The 12,163-nt window shown below is 35.5% G+C and overlaps 1 long non-coding RNA gene across 1 annotated transcript; it reads left to right on the plus strand.

Annotated features, from left to right (window-relative positions):
- The first annotated feature begins 3,739 nt into the window (after positions 1–3,739).
- On the plus strand, positions 3,740–10,777 carry LOC121411411. Its single transcript, XR_005969465.1, has 2 exons — positions 3,740–4,216; positions 10,680–10,777. It is a non-coding gene; the product is annotated as an uncharacterized LOC121411411 (long non-coding RNA).
- Positions 10,778–12,163: the final 1,386 nt, after the last annotated feature.

The following is a 12,163-nucleotide window of genomic DNA, read 5'->3' on the forward strand; positions in this document are numbered from 1 at the left end:
ATGGTTCCAGATACGAATGGTATGGGGATAATATGAGAATTTGTATGCATCAATCGTTGCTTGTGGTACAGAGAGTTTTAGCATATGATCTCTTCTATTGATGTATGGAGTCTGGGTTATGAAGTGTGGAAGCTGGATATTCACAAGCTGGTGGTGTATTTAATAGAGCATGGTGCTTTGTGCAAGGAGACGACGTGTGTGCAGCTGCATGGTCCCATCCTAACTTTGAGACAGTCATCAGAGGGTTCAAGCCTCCTGTAGGTTCCAGGATGCTGTAAGCACTAGGAGCATGATTTTTAGCGATTGTTGTAAAGTAATTGTCTCATGGAGATTTGTTGTTTGAAAGAGCAAATACTAGTAATTGCAGGCAATTGTGGAGGTGTTAATGCTTTAAGATATTGTGTTGATGTTGCAAGAGTGTATGTTGCAGAAGCGATTATGGGATAGCTGTCACATCCAGATTTTTGGTTGTTGCAAGGACATGTTGCAGAGCAGTTAGCTAGGACAGTCCCTATTTTGGTAAAAAAAATATTAAAAAAACAAATTTTCTGCCATAATGATCCTGTTTCCCAAATTTAATTAATAATTTATTTGTAATCGTTTGTCCCATGTTTCGGGGCTTGCAGTAAGATATAAATCTGAAAATGAGATCACTAAGACTGTAATTTTCAAATAGGCAACTAGATGAGAACCAGTAGATTATGACAAATCAGGAATTCTTGCTTTTCTCCCGAGACCTTTTCTCTCTGAATCCCCCAAATACAACAGATAAAGAATTTGCCTATTGTTTTCCTGAAAGATAAGATACCATTTAATTTTTGGAAAACTGGATTTCAAATTGAGACTAATCAAAAAAGAATATTTTCACGAACAGATAACGAGTACAAAATTGGTGATATGTGAATGGTATCATTCATTCACTATGCATTTGAATTTTATTCATTGGTGCACAGATGGAGAGGTTTTGGGGCCGTATAACCCCTAAAATTTTCACGACCAAGAAAAATAAAGGGAGGAAAAGAAAGGAAAGGGGTAAAATGTGAGATTTTCTGAATATTAAAGGTCAATTCCACCTCAGAAAATGTTGATTTAAATAAAGAGAGAAAAATCAGACAAGCACAATGCTGAAAATTTCATCAAAATCGGATGTAAAATAACAAAGTTATGACATTTCAAAGTTTCGCTTATTTTCAACAAAATAGTTATATGAACGAGCCAGTTACATCCAAATGAGAGAGTCGATGGCGTCACTCACTATTTCTTTTGTTTTTTATTGTTAGAATTATACAATATTTCAATGTTTACGAATTTGATGATTAGGACCTCATTGCCTGAAGCACAAAATGTTAAAATAATGGAATTCCACGTGTTCAGGGAGGAATGAAATTTCATTTCACATGACAATGACGAGAAAATCAAAATATTTTTATATTTCATATAATAAAATACAAAAGAAATAGTGAGTGAGTGATGTCTTCAACTCTCTCATTTGAATGTAACTGGCTCGTTCATATAACTATTTTCTTGAAAATAAGCGAAACTTTAACCCTGTCTAGGCCGGGGTATTTTGGGAGTTCCTATGGCCGGGGGGGGGGCCTCCCAGGCCCCCCTAAGATCTCGGCCGTCGACCGCGCTATCGCGCCGAAAATTTTCACGCGGGTTGCCTGGGACATAATCTACAAGATTGTATAGTATTTTATTTCACGCAAATTGCTATTAAGTGATTATGCTAATTTATGCGTAATTAGTGTACGAAATCATACTTTTTCCTCTAACTCCCTAAATAAAGCTCCAGATGTACTAATTTTTGGTATAGAAACTATTTGTGGTGTCCTTAGCAAGTGTACATGAAAAAATTGTGATATCAAATCATTTTCTTATGTATTATATTGTTTTTTTGCAAATTCTTATGTATTTCTTTGTTTTTTGACCTTTTGTTTTTCATTGTTTTTTCAATGAAATTTGTTGTGGATTCTTCTGTGATCATAAAAAGCATAAAATTAATACATTTAGACTAGCAAAACTAAAAATAATCATACTGGAAGAGCCGTGGTGTAGTGGTTCTGACTCTCGCCTTGTAAACAGAGGGTCGTGTGTTCGAATCCCACCGCGGTCTAGCGTCCTTTGGCAAGGCGTTAATCCACACTTTGCCACTCTCGACCCAGGTGCTAAATGGGTACCCGGTAGGATGCGAAAGATATTGTATGTTTTGATTTTGCCAGCGCCATAATGAGGCTGCGATGAATGCAAGGAATGCTCCCCAGGGAGTGGAAATTGTGCACTTTTCGTGCGGGATTGAAATGAATCCAATGACCGGGGTAATAATATGCTGTAACGCGCTTTGGGCCATTCTGGGAAAAGCGCTTTATAAAAATTGGGTATTATTATTATTATTATTATTATTAATGCATTTGGTTGAAAACACAATTTGCTTTGACTTTGTACACGAAATCACGTTTTTGAGCAATTTTCGGTCTGACATGCACTTACATAATGTTTCGTAATTTCGGAACCATGTACCCAGGTGACGCAAAGTTGGTCTCAAAAGTTGCGCAAGACTTGAAAGTAAAAAGTCAGCGAGCGGCGCGGTCGGTCAAAAATTTTCGCGCGGCGAAAATATTGCTCGATTCGTTGAGGGGGGGGGGGCCCTCGATCCGAGGCCCCCCGGCCTAGATAGGGTTAATATTACGCAGCCAATCACTTTGCTTTCTCCTCCCAAAATGTTCTTGCTATCACTATAGTCCTCGATTAATTAAAAAAAATGTATTGTTTTAAAGAAGAGGTTTTTTCCATTCCACCCCCCCCCCCCGGCTGTTTCCTATCTAATTTTATCTTGACTTAAATTGATCATGACATTAGTGACCATAATACGATACTCGTATTTGCTCAGAATGGTCCATAGTTCAAAATATTAAAGCAGATTCATAACGCTGTGATAATGTGCAAACTGAAACCGAGAAATGTTTACATAATCGGTATACATGTAAGTGGAATGATATGGCATTTTGCTGCTAGCCGAGAGAAGGGGAGAGGGGGAGGGGTGCTTAATAAGCAGACGGTACACTTGGGAAGAGAAGGTTTATGTAGCTTACCCTCCCTCCGCCCCCCCCCCACTTTATACGAAATGATGTTGCTCTTTTTTTACGGTTTCTTTTCATTGCTCTACCCATTCTCTCCAGTGTGCGAAAACAATTTCCAAAATTAATGACATTTCAAGTTAAACAGACCAGAAAATTCATTCGATCTATAGGCGTCTGTTGGACAATAATTGTAAAACAATCTTGTTTTTAGTACGTTTTATAGGATGTAGAAAGAAATTGATATATCCCTTTTTCCGGGTTTTTTACGATAGTGGCAGATGCTAAAGGATAGACATTGTTATTAGGAACACTGAAACTAATTCAATACAGTATACTTTTTTAACATTATTCCCTTTTCAACTTTTTCCTGAAGTTTATATGAAGAAATGAATGACTTTTTCAAAACGAAACCAAAAAGTATCGGTTCAATGATGAATGGTGACAACAAGTCGGTCCAGGTTTCTGATTAGAAAATCATTTTTTTTTTATTGCACATGTAGTACAACACCATCTCCGTCTTTTCTAAATTTTCCCATCATAATAGTAAAAATTAATTTGATTTCTTTTAATGTTTTCATTCATTCTGGCGGGTTCCACACGGGGTTGCTATGGTTAATTTATGAGGAAAATAAAGAAAGAGAATACCGTTTAAAGCAACGATTTTCATGTTTTTCAAGCTCACTAAACAAATTATTACATCCTTCTATAAGAAAGTAAGGACTTATCTTATTCATTATTTTAATTTTACTAAAACACAGTGATAGAAGGAAAAATTAGATATATTCGTCCCCCATTATTATTTGTTTCCAAATCAAAGATAACATTTCAAAATTATATATATATTGGCTACCCTAACGCCTGTATGGCCTACAGGATGTGAATTAAGAGGATAGAGGAGGCGGGAAGACTCTTAACCCTTGACACCCCTTGCCATGTTGCTCAGTAAGTCCCAATCAGTCATCGCTCATATATCACTATCACCGTACTGAATGCCAACGTTTCCCCCATCACAAGCCTACGTGAAGTAGAAGAAAGCAAAAATGGCGCTCCCCAGACTCGGTACGCTCGTGGTCAGACGATCATTTGGAACTTCAGCGAGGAGATTTGGCGCGCATTATGGAGAGGGTCCGGGCAGTGTAAGTTCTACTAATATTCTTGATATTGTATGATGGAATTTTATTTCTTGGGAAAGAAATATATAAATTAACCATTAGAGTTCATAATTATTCGCCAAGCAAAGTAAGGTGAGATACTTGAGAAGATTCAAAGGTCATCAATGTTGTAGACTATGTCAAGACGTGTGAATATTGGCGCATATTAAATTAATTTATAGACATATACATATCAAAGTAGTTTTTTTATGAAATTCAATACATTTACCATCTGAAAATTTCAAATAGCTATAGTGTCTCTTTTATGTTTGAGAATGAGAGTTAAGCCTCTATCGTACGCACTACACATCTACTTCCTTTTCACGTGATTGGATTGTAGAAATAATTATACTATATAATACTAGATATAAATATGAATAACATTTCAATGAGTATGACGGAGAAATTATATTCCATAAATTATGTTGAAATGATTTCAAGGATAGTAAAAATGCATTATGAATTTGCTTCTAAACGTTATCGGCTAATATGATTTCATACCAGAAAAAATAGTTGAATTCGTTACTTACATTTCATTAGAAATGTTTATTTGTTTTAGTCCAGTATGGCATGAATTTATATTAGAAAAGATAAGCGTACTAGTATATGTCATGCAGTTATGAATTAATTTATTATATTTCAAGGGATATGTTAATATATATTTTAGTCATGAATACGTTACCATCAAAGGGAAATCAGTATTGTCCATGCAGTATGGCATGTATCATACTATAGGAAATAAAGAAGGCCTACTTGTATGTAAGGAAAATGTGAATATATTACAGTCATTATGTGGCACGAATGGTAGAAAATAAACATTATAACGTGTTCGTTTCTTACATTTTCAAAGGAAATATTAATGCATGTATTTTATTTAGTATTATCCAATATGACATAAAATCCACACTATAAAAATAAATTTTAATGGTTCATAGAATTGCAATTTTTTCTATGAATTTTGTTAATCGTTATTCACTTGAGGAAGACAAATATTTTGATGAAAATTTACTTAAACAGTGCCTATGTTCATGCAGTGAAATGGAACCATGTATCTCTGTTGATTTTATTTTCTTATTTTCATTTCACTGGTTTGCATTTTGCGGGTTATATAGCACCTGCATTTTTAAAGAAAATATTATTGTACTTTTTATATCTTCTTATTTTTATACAGTATCATTCAGTCTCTTTCCACCAGCCCATATGGCCTAATATATACGAATTATTCACAAAATATTTGATTTATTGGGGTGGGGCAAATGCTTATACAGTGTGTATAAAAAAAACGGGACAGATTTGAAGTCTATAAAATTTTTGTTTCAAATTATGATCTCTATATTTTGGTGTCAAAAGATGCTCTGGGGTCTTATCCTTCAAATGTTATTAAAAAAATTAAGTTTCGTTCACGCTTGAGCGAACACGGAATGTTTTTGTTTGGGGTTAAAAAGGAGGCTTGCGCCAAAATGGCATCAAATGATAAACATGATGATCGGACTTCTTGCTTATCAGCAGACTTCCTCTTAATCTTTTCATTATCTTTGCCATAATTTTTTAATTATGCGGTCAAAATTCATTTCCAAATCTACTTATTTGCTCAAATATTTCTGCTGTTGTTCCTTTTTTATATTCTGTTTTAGCATTGAATTTTCCTTCTTTAGGCAAGAACATTTTTGTTTAAACCGAAGTATGAGAGAGTGTTTTTTTCAAATCCTTTCATTGTGTGCTACAAAGGTTATGGTGCTTGAACAGTGGCATACTGATGATGGGTTCGGGCTCGGGGTGCTCCCCCCCCAAAAAAAAATAAAATAAAATAAAAATCATGGCCAAGAAAAAAAAGGTGGAAAGAAAAATAACAGAAAACATCGAAAGTGAAATATGATATCATTTTCTGAATATCATGTCAAAATCACAAAATTAGATATTTTAATGAAAAAGTGGAAACTTTTGCTTGCTCGCTTCACAACTTTTTAATACATTTTACTCGATCTGCCATATCTTGCTCCTTCAAAATTGACTCAATAAACCATTGCCATTGAAAGGCATGAATCCTTAAATTCTTGTTTGCCCTGTCAAGCACATAATTAAACTTGATGAAGGATTCAATAACCCCTTGAAAATAGGATTCATGTCTTTTATAGGTACCATAACATGATTTGTTTCACATAATAAAAGGATTTGAAAAATTACAAAATCTCCCAATTAATAATGCAAATCTTATTGGGTTGACAAAAAGTCTTATTTTCTTACTTATGAAGGAAAATTCAAAGGTAAAAGAAGTTTAAATGAAAAACAAAATAATTCAGGTAAATAAATAAATTTGTAAATGAAATTTGACAGCATGATTCGAAAATTATGGCAAAGACAATGAAAAGATTAAGAGAAAGTGTGCTGATTAGCCAAAAGCCTAATCGTCAAATTTCTAATTTCTGCCATTTTGGCGCAAGCCTCTTTTTGAACCCCCGACAAAAACGTCCCGTGTTCGCTCAAGCATGAACAAAATTTATTTTTTTAATGGCATTTCAAAGATAAGATCTCAGAGCATCTATTAACATCAAAATATAGATATAATATTTTGAAACAATTTTTTAATAGACTTTTTAAAACTGTCCCGTTTTTTAATACGCACTGTATAGATAAGAACCCCCCCCCCTTGCCCTCTCTGGATTGGTCACTTCATACTTCTAGATTAAGTATTTGTCACGTGTTTTCTTTGAATATTATTATTTGACGATTATATCTAATCCAAAAATTGAAGAAAAAAATGAAGGAAAATGATTTCCATTTTTTTTTTTTTTTTGGGGGGGGTCAAAAATCCTGAATCGACCTCTTGCCATTTTTCTAAATTTATGTTTTCATTGTAAGCACAAATTACAATCGATCTATATGGATGGTAGAGTCATGAACATTTTTTACGGCAACAAAAGTAATCATAGGCAAATCTAGAAGGAAAAAAAAATATTATTTTAAAATTTAGTTTGCAAAAATCCTGAACCAACAGCTTGCCATTTTTGCGTGTTAAGCTTCTGACCATGGTTGACCGTGGTTCGAACCGAGTTCAAGTTTCGTCTTTTCAACAACGCCTTTGAAAATGACAAGAATACAGGCATTTACAATATCATAAAGGCGCTCTGTCGTATGGTGAGAGAGTGGTGTTTTTTTTTTAATGAAATCTTACTAATGATGATTTTATCATTGATCATTTGATCGAAATTGTTTTGGATTTTTCTTTTCGTTTACATAGGTTGATATGCATTATTGGCTAACTTTTCACCCCCTCTCCTTCTTTTTCATATAGTTTATTGTCACGTAGAAATTTATTGAAATGATTTGTTTATCAAAGAGGTGGGTCCTACTATGGTCATGTGTAAGACGGTACGCAGAGAGTTTTCCATGGGGCTGGGTTTGGGAGGGGGGGGGGCGAGAATCCGTTAAATTTTAACACTTCTCTTTACAACGTCAAATTTATACTGAATTTATATTATTTTTACATAAAAGAAGAGTGTTATTCCTTAATGTTTTTTTTAATTTGCCTGGACTAGAAGAGTCTTTGTGTGAGAGCCCCCCCCCCCCATCCCATTTTGTAAAAAGATTATCCGTTTTGAATTTGATCGTTGTACTTCTGCTCCCCCTCAAAAAAAGAAAGAAAGAACTTGAAAGAAGAAAAAAGAAAGAAAGATAAAAGGAAAATAAAAAAAGGAAAGAAAGGAAGGAAGGAAGAAAGAAAAAAGGCAGAAAGAAAGAAAGAAAGAGAGGGAGAGGAAAGAAAGGCAGAAAGAAAGAAAAAAAAGAAAGAAATAGATAAAGAAAGAAAGAATAAAATAACAGGAAATTAAATGTTCTAAAATATAGAAACAAAAAACGTTAAGTTGAAATCGAACCTTGGACCTCACGTACGTGATACAAATATCTTACCGCTGAACCACACTCGTTTAACGCATTTAATTATGTCATTTTAAGGCACCCAGTCAAGTTTGGTTTAAGAGCTATCTGGGCCTGCTGTCGCCAGGAGGGCCCAGATAGTAACTGACACTACGTGTTAAGATTCTGACCACGGTCGACCGTGGTTCGAACCCAGTTTAAGTTTCGTCTTTTTTAAACAAACACCTTTGAAAATGACAAGAATATAGGCATTTACAATATCATGAAGGCGCTCTGTCGTTTGGTGTGAGAGTGGTATTTTTTTTTTTTTGGGGGGGGGGGGGGGGGGGGGGGGTTAATGAAATCTTACTAATGATGATTTTATCATTGATCATTTGATCGAAATTGTTTTGGATTTTTCTTTTCGTTTACATCAGGTTGATATGTAATGGCTAACTTTTTATTCTCCCTCTGCTTCTTTTTATAGTTTATTGTCACATATTGAAATGATGTGTTAATAAAAGTGGTGGGTCCTAAATATGGTCATTGTGTAAGACGGTACACAGAAAGTTTTCCATTGTTCCAAGTGGGGGAGGGGGCGAGAATCCATTAAATGTTAAAACCTCTCTTTACAACGTCAAATTTAAACTGAATTAATATATATATATTTTTTTATATAAGAAAGAGTATTATTTTTAAAGGATTTTTTCTTCTTGAATTGGCCTTGACTAGAATAGTCTTTGTGTGACATGCATCACGACCCCCCCCAGTGTTTCTCTCGTTTTGAATTTCTACGTTGGACTTCTGCTACCCCCCCCCCCCCCCCATCAAAAAGAAAGAAAGGAAGAAAGAAAGAAATCGAGAAAGAAAGAAAGAACGAATAAAATAACAGGAAATTAAATTTTCAAAAATATAGAAACAAAAAAAAATTAAGAAAGTTGAAATCGAACCTTGGACCTCACGTACGTGAGACGAATATCTTACCGCTGAACCACACTCGCTTAACGCATTTAATTAGGTCATTTTAAGGCACCCAGTCAAGTTTGGTTTAAGAGCTATCTGGGCCCTGCTGTCGCCAGGAGGGCCCAGATAGTAACTGACACTACGTGTTAAGATTCTGACCACGGTCGACCGTGGTTCGAACCCAGTTTAAGTTTCGTCTTTTTTAACAAACGCCTTGGAAAATGACAAGAATACCGAGGCATGTACAAAATTATAAAGGCGCTCTGTCGTGTGGTGAGAGAGTGTTTTTTTTTTTTTTTTTGGGGGGGAGGGGGTCGGGTTTTAATGAAATTTTAATGATAATTTCATTATTGATCATTTTGATCGAAATTGTTTTGTATTTTTCCTTTTCGTTTACATCAGGTTGATATGTACTGGCTAGCTTACCCCCCCCCTCTCCTTCTTTTTCATTTTAAAATAGTTTATTGTCACATAGAAATTTATTGAAATGATTTGTTAATCAAAGTGGTGGTCCTTAATATGGCCATTGTGTAAGACGGTACGCAGAAAGTTTTCCATAGGGCCAGGTGGGGAGGGGGCGAGAATCCGTTAAATGTTAAAACTTTTCTTTACAACGTCAAATTTAAACTGAATTGATATTTTTTTTTTAAAGAGTATTATTTTTTAAAGGATTTTTTCTAAATTGGCCTGGACTAAATTAGTCTTTGTGTGACATCCCGACCCCCACCGTTTCCAAAAATGTTTATTTGTTTTGAATTTTATCGTAGGACTTCTGTTACCCCCCCCCCCCCTCCCCCACAAGAAAAAGAAAGGAAAAATAAAAGAAAATGAAATTAGATATAAAAAAATGGAAGAAAAAACAAACAAACAAAAATATATTTAAAAAATGCTTAAGAAATTTGAAATCGAACCTTGGACCTCACGTACGTGAGACAAATATCTTACCGCTGAACCACACTCGCTTAACGCATTTAATTAGGTCATTTTAAGGCACCCAGTCAAGTTTGGTTTAAGAGCTATCTGGGCCTGCTGTCGCCAGGAGGGCCCAGATAGTAACTGACACTACGTGTTAAGATTCTGACCACGGTCGACCGTGGTTCGAACCCAGATCAAGTTGCGTCTTTTTAAACAAACACCTTTGAAAATGATAATACAGATTTGCACAGAGGAAAGGTGACGTTTTAAATAAGCAGGGGATGCATGATGCAAATTTCGTCAAGTATTTCTTGATTTTCATCACTTGAAATTTTAGTGGATTTGATGTTAAATGCGCAACTTTTTATAATCTAATTTAAAAGAAAATCTTTCGTATTATTCCTTATCACATCGCTATTTCAGTTCCCCTTTGTTTCATTAAAATTAATACTTTATTGTTTAAAGGACTATGTTTGATCAATCAAAGGATTTATATGCAAGACAGTTCACTGATCTTTTTTCCATGGAGGGGGGGGGGGCCTTGAAAAGAATCTGCCAAATACTAACGCTTTAATCCCTAAAACGTTGAATATTAGACACTTTCATTGTTATCAGGGAGATGGGTGGGGCACATGAGTAAGGACATTTATAGAAGTTTTAAGATTTAAGAATTCAGTCATAAAAGTAACTTTTTTATTATTTTCCTTTTTTATAGAACGTACCATTTCAAACCCAGAACAAGTGGCGATTACTGGCAGTGATGACAACGTTCTTTGGTATTGGATTTATCGCACCCTTTGGTCTAGTAGCACATCAATTGAGGAAAAAATAATTCACCTGTTCTCAGGAGATCGTTTAGGTATGGATTTTAAAAACAATGACATTGAGAACACTGAATTATTTATAAGAATTTTAAAACGTTGCTTTATTTTATGCAATCCTACTCTGTTTTGTTATTTCAAACATTTTGAAAGTCAAACATTGTTTGTATTTTATCCAATCTTTTGACATGTTATATGTGTCTTATTTTGCTTACAATTTTTCATCATTAATTCATTCAATGCTAGAGCAGGATTATAATTAGAGCATAAGAAAATGAATTATTTCCCCCCCCCCAAAAAAACCCCCAAAAAACACAATTTTTTGTTCAACTTAGAAAGGAGAAAAGGAGGAAGAGTGAAGAAAAATTATGATACAATAAACATCGTCATCCAATGAGTTTATATACAGCCATCTATTCATATATCTTTAATTCCTCATCCCCACCTACCACTCAAAATCGCCCCCCTACCTGTAAAGTTTCCCTTGCCCCCTCTCCTTTTTCATCCACTCCTACTCTCTTTATACTTACCTATGCTTGTCCCTCACTCTATCCCATTATTCTTTTCTATTCTCCTCTCCCCCTCCTCCCTACCCGTCATGTTCAAAGTTTTCCTTACTCCCCTCTCTCATCTTCTCCCTTCTTTATACTTACCTATGTTTGCCCCCTTCTCTATCCCCTTTATCCTTTTCTATACTCTCTCTCTCCCCAGCTGTCAAGTTCAAAGTCTCCTTTGTCCCCCCCCCCTCTCTCTCCTTTTTCATTTACTCCTCCCTTCTTTATACTTACCTATGCTTGCCCCCTTCTCTATCCCCATTATCCTTTTTATGCTCTCCCCCTCCCTACCTTTCCGGTTCAAAGTTTCCCTTTCCTCACCCCCTCTCATTTACTCCTCCCTTCTTTATACTTATCTATGCTTGCCCCTTTTTCTATCCCCATTACCACTTTCTATGCCGTCTCTATCCCCTCCTCCCTTTCTGTAAGTCCCCCATACGTTCTCTCTACCCCCTCTCTTCTCAATAAGGCCATTTCCCCCTCCTTTTCTATACCAAATTACCCCTCTCTCTCCTCCCCCTCCCTACATGTCATGTTCAAAGTGCACCTGACTTTCTTTTTATCCCCCCCCTCTCTCTTTCTATCTCACTTTATCTACCCATTTCTCTTTTAATTACCCTATTTTTATCCCCATTTCTCCTCCAGATACCAATTACTTGATGTGCTAAAAAATTGTCACATCTACCGATGTACATTATGCCCAACCAGAGATGTCTTTCGTCATGTCTTTCTCGAAAACCATGTCAACTCTTCACATCTGGACACCACCATCCCTGGACCACCATCACCTCCAGACCAATCACTGACAAATTCACAGCCAGATG

This window comes from Lytechinus variegatus, chromosome 3 (assembly GCF_018143015.1).
Source record: "Lytechinus variegatus isolate NC3 chromosome 3, Lvar_3.0, whole genome shotgun sequence".
NCBI lineage: Eukaryota > Metazoa > Echinodermata > Echinoidea > Temnopleuroida > Toxopneustidae > Lytechinus > Lytechinus variegatus.